The sequence below is a fragment of the Anomaloglossus baeobatrachus genome, chromosome 2 (assembly GCF_048569485.1).
Source record: "Anomaloglossus baeobatrachus isolate aAnoBae1 chromosome 2, aAnoBae1.hap1, whole genome shotgun sequence".
Taxonomy (NCBI): domain Eukaryota; kingdom Metazoa; phylum Chordata; class Amphibia; order Anura; family Aromobatidae; genus Anomaloglossus; species Anomaloglossus baeobatrachus.
The window spans coordinates 784654226-784659392 of NC_134354.1; the positions used below are offsets into that span (position 1 = coordinate 784654226).

Here is a 5167-nt window from a genome sequence, read left to right on the forward strand (position 1 = left end):
TCTTGTACATAGGGGCAGTATTATAGTAGTTATATTCTTGTACATAGGAGGCAGTATTATAGTAGTTATATTCTTGTACATAGGGGCAGTATTATAGTAGTTATACTCTTGTACATAGGAGGCAGTATTATAGTAGTTATATTCTTGTACATAGGAGGCAGTATTATAGTAGTTATATTCTTGTACATAGGGGCCAGTATTATAGTAGTTATATTCTTGTACATAGGGGATAGTATTATAGTAGTTATATTCTTGTACATAGGGGCAGTATTATAGTAGTTATATTCTTGTACATATTGGGGCAGTATTATAGTAGTTATATTCTTGTACATAGGGAGCAGTATTATAGTAGTTATATACTTGTACATAGGGGCAGTATTATAGTAGTTATATTCTTGTACATAGGGAGCAGTATTATAGTAGTTATATTCTTGTACATAGGGGCAGTATTGTAGTAGTTATATTCTTGTATATAGGGGCAGTATTATAGTAGTTATATTCTTGTACATAGGGGCAGTATTATAGTAGTTATTTTCTTGTATATAGGAGCAGTATTATAGTAGTTATATTCTTGTACATAGGGGGCAGTATTATAGTAGTTATATTCTTGTATATAGGAGCAGTATTATAGTAGTTATATTCCTGTACATAGGGGCAGTATTATAGTAGTTATATTCTTGTACATAGGGGTAGTATTATAGTAGTTATATTCTTGTACATAGGGGGCAGTATTATAGTAGTTATATTCTTGTACATAGAGGGCAGTATTATAGTAGTTATATTCCTGTACATAGGAGCAGTATTATAGTAGTTGTATTCTTGTACATGGGGGCAGTATTATAGTAGTTATATTCTTGTACATAGGGGGCAGTATTATAGTAGTTATATTTTTGTATAAGAGCAGTATTATATCCTTTGGGGAGAATATTCACATTCCCAGCAGTTCTTGTACTTTTGATCCTATATCTTAGATCTGGGACTGACATTGTCTTGCGATCTTGATTGTCCCTATCTCGCTCCTTGCCCCTTGCTGACTATGTGTGGGGCTGTGTGCGGTGTCATTGGGTGCTGTGTGCGGTGTCAGTGTGCTCGGTGCTGTGTGCAGTGTCAGTGTGGTCAGTGCCGTGTGCGGTGTCATTGTGCTCAGTGCTGTGTGCAATGTCATTGTACTCAGTACTGTGTGCGGTGTCAGTGTGCTCGGTGCTGTGTGCGGTGTCAGTGTGCTCAGTGCTGTGTTGCATGCCTCCAGTCTCGCCCAGTCACTCCCAGCTTCTCTTCTTCCCACCCACCTCTTTTACTAGGTATTCATTGTAGTGAGAGGAGGGGATGAGGCAGTGCTGAGCTCAGTCCATGCTTCTGCTGTAGACTTTGTATCCAGGGCTCAGGGACACTTTCCTGGGAAGACATGTAGTCTCCTGAAGTCTGGGATTAGAGTTTGCACCCCTGGCTGGACCTTTCTGGGGTAAGTCTGTGCCTTGTGTATGTGTGAGGGTCTCTGATAGACTTTGGGTTGGGGGTGTTGGTTCTTCTTGTGGAATGTTTGGGATTATTTTCAGCTTCTTTAAGAACATAGATTGTTTCGGTGTATATTAGGTGTATATTTCATGTGGGATATTAATGTTACATTCCATTTACAATTTACAAGAAAGGTAAAACACTCTGGATACATCCTACAATATAGTCCCATTAATATTTCATGCATAAAAGCAGAAAAAATAAGCTTAAAAAGAAGTAAAAATCCATTGAAATTCAATTAAGGAAAATTAATGGTGCCTGACCATCCAACTTAAACCGCTATCCTCATGTATCTCCGATGAATTATATATTTCTGTTAAGTGAACCTTCCCATAATTGTAGATTGGAATCTTATGTGGACAGTATTTCTTGAAAGTGCCAAACCCACGTTGATCCTGTACAAGGCAAATAAAAGGGCACATACCGATTTACAAACCGCAAACGGATGAATTCTCGCACTGTACAACACATAGGAAAGGAGTGCGGACACAGTCATGTCGTAAAACGTAAATCAGAAATATGATAAAGGGACAGCAGATTCCAAATAGGGTGTCTCATAAACTATACAAATCACCAATTCACCGTGCTGGGGGTCCGACCACTGGAACCTTCACAGATCTCAAGAACAAAAGTCTGAATTCCCCCTGTGAATGGTGCAATAGTGAGCATGTGTGGCCACTATTCCAATCACTGTCTATAATTGTGATAGTTGCACATGCTTAGTGCGGTTCCATTAACACTAAGCTTTGGGCCCACTATTTAAATCCAGTGAATGTTTCCGACTTTGGATGGCATTTCTCTATATATCTACATACACCATAATCAAGGAATACAAGCTAAATGGTGCTTTCTAGAACAAGTATCAACCAGAACACACACAAAAAAATTTAAACACATTTTTTTTCAATTAGCTTTATGGAACCGCTATGGGCACAACATACACGCCTAACTAAGCTAATTTATTCATTTGGCATGGTGCAATAGTTAGCATGTGTGACCATCATTCCAATCACTGTCTATAGGAGTGATCTTCACACATGCTCAGTATGGCTCCACTCACACTAAGCTTTGGGCCCACTATTCAGGACCAATGTTTATTTTCGCAGTCGAACCCTCTGCGATCTTTGATAAAATGTTATTTATTTCCAATTACTGTCTATGATAGTGATGGTCACACATGCTCAGTGCGGTTCCATTCACACTAAGCTTTGGGCTCGCTATTGAAGACCAGTGAATGTTTCTGACTTTGGATGACATTTTGCTATATGTCTACATACACTATAATCAAGGAATACAAGCTAAATGGTGCTTTCTAGAACAAGTAGCAACCAGAACACACAACATTTTTTTAAACACATTTTTTTCAATCAGCTTTATGGAACCGCTATGGGCACGACATACACGCCTAACTAAACTAATTTATTCATTAGGAATGGTGCAATAGTTAGCATGTGCGGCCATCATTCCAATCACTGTCTATAGGAGTGCTGGTTGCACATGCTCAGTATGGCTCCACTCACATTAAGCTTTGGACCCACTATTTAGGACCAATGTGTATTTCCGCAGTAGGACCCACTGCGATCTTTTGCAAAATGTTATTTATTTTGCAACTTACATGTGTATTATCCACCTTCTTTGCCAGCACTTTATCTGTCACCCTTTGGATTGACCCCTTTTAATCAACAGTGTTATGACCCACCACAGTTGCTGCTTCCCTTGGTCCTGTTATTTCCCAGCACATGAGCAGTATTGTGCAACAGCTCATAGATATCATATAAATGAAGATGTTTTTGAAAATATAAAAGTGAAATTCTTCGAGTCCTGAAGACTTTGGATATTATTTCTCTATATAGCTACATACACCACAGTCAAGGACTACAAGCTAAATGGTGCTTTCTAGAACAAGAATCAACCAGAACAGACTGATGTTTTCTTGGAAGTTATTGAATATATATAAACACACAGCATTTTTTTTCGAAACACATTTTTTTTTCAATCAGCTTTATGGCACCGCTATGGGCACCACATACAAGCCTAACTAAGCTAATTTATTCATTAGGAATGGTGCAGTAGTTAGCATGTTCGGGCACTGTTTTAATGCCTCTCTGGAGGAGTGATGGTCGCACATGCTCAGTGCGGCTCTGTTCACACTAAGCTTTGGGCCCGCCATTCAGGACCGTAATTTATTTTGCAACTTAGAAGTTTTTTATCCACCTTCTTCATTGCCAGCACTTTATCTGTCAGCCTTTGTATTGACCCCTTTTAATCAACAGTGTTATGACACAGCACAGTTGATGCTTCCCTTTAGTGTAGGACCTTTTAGTTTCCTGATGGCCCTGTTGTTTCCCGGCACATGAGCAGTATTGTGCAACAGCTCATAGATATCAAAATATTAAGATATTTTTGAAAATATAAAAGTGAAAACTTTGAGTCTTGGAGACTGTAGATACAATTTCTCTATATGTCTGTATACATTATAATCAAGGAATACAAGCTAAATGGTGCTTTCTAGAACAAGTATCAACCAGAACAGACTGAGTTTTTGTTGGAAGTTATTGAATATATGTTGACACACAACATTTTTTTTTTCAAAACACATTTTTTTTCAATCAGCTTTATGGCACCGCTATGGGCACGACATACATGCCTAACTAAGCTAATGTATTTATTATTAACATTTTTCATTCTTCCAAGGCCTGGAGGAGGCCTGGTGCTCTGGTGATATACTATTATTAAAAGAGAGGTCAACACGTGAATTTACATATGAGTTGTACATGTAATGTACAATCTTTTCACTTTTAATAGGTCCACACTTGTGACTCTAAAATCACTTTTGTAATTCTGTGCATTATCCCATTATTTTCCTAGTAGTCATGAGATGATTTTAGAGCTGGAACCGCATTAGTCATCAGTGGTAGTGGTGGTTTTTAATTGTTTTTTTTTTCTTGTGTTTCTTTTTTATGCTTTTATAGACTATTGAGGTATTAAATAATAATGTGACTATATTGCTGGAAATCTCAAGAGCCAGAGATTATTTTGCATGTACTGATAAACATTGATTTTCGGAAACATTTTCACTAATGCGCACAATACCTCCTCCTGGATGGTTTTTAAAGGTGCGCTTTACTTCCCTTAGGGTAGGCTGTATCTGACTGCTAAGGCTTGCTGAGACTTGTAGTCGTGCTGCACATTCATGAGTTGGCGAGTCAGTGGATTTAGCCATTTGCGGGACGTACAGTATATCGGTATGTGCTCTTTTCTTTGCATTGGATGAAGAGGGTTTGGCAAATTCAGGAGAAATTGTCCTCATAAAGATACAATCTACAGAAGTGGAAAGAAACTCTGCACAGGACCTCGGCTAAATTATATTAGGAGCCAAAATAGCAGTTCGGAAATTCGCATTGTTTTTGGACCTACTTATAGTACACTGCAACTTGTCTCCGGCTAGGATATAACATGGACACTATGTGTCAGTAATATTGGGGGACTGTATGGCAGCGTTATGAGTTCAATGTATGGCAGCATCATACAATCCACTGAATGCAGTTATGCAAGGGCATTGTATGGCGGTGTTATACATGTATAGTATCCGTGTAGTATGTGGGAATTGTATAGCAGTATAATATATGCACACTATGGCACTATTATATTT

General features: G+C 38.3%; 1 protein-coding gene across 2 annotated transcripts in view; it reads left to right on the forward strand.

The window, feature by feature from the left end:
- Positions 1–1325: 1325 nt before the first annotated feature.
- LOC142290743 (P2Y purinoceptor 2-like) overlaps positions 1326–5167 on the forward strand; it is a 73524-nt gene continuing 69682 nt past the window's right edge. Inside the window, exon 1 of one of the 2 annotated variants that reach the window (XM_075334731.1) lies at positions 1326–1462. The gene's annotated coding sequence lies outside the window, so the exon portion shown is untranslated. Of the gene's footprint in view, positions 1463–4629; positions 4761–5167 lie in introns of those variants that run through there. The other variant, XM_075334732.1, reaches the window with a different exon arrangement.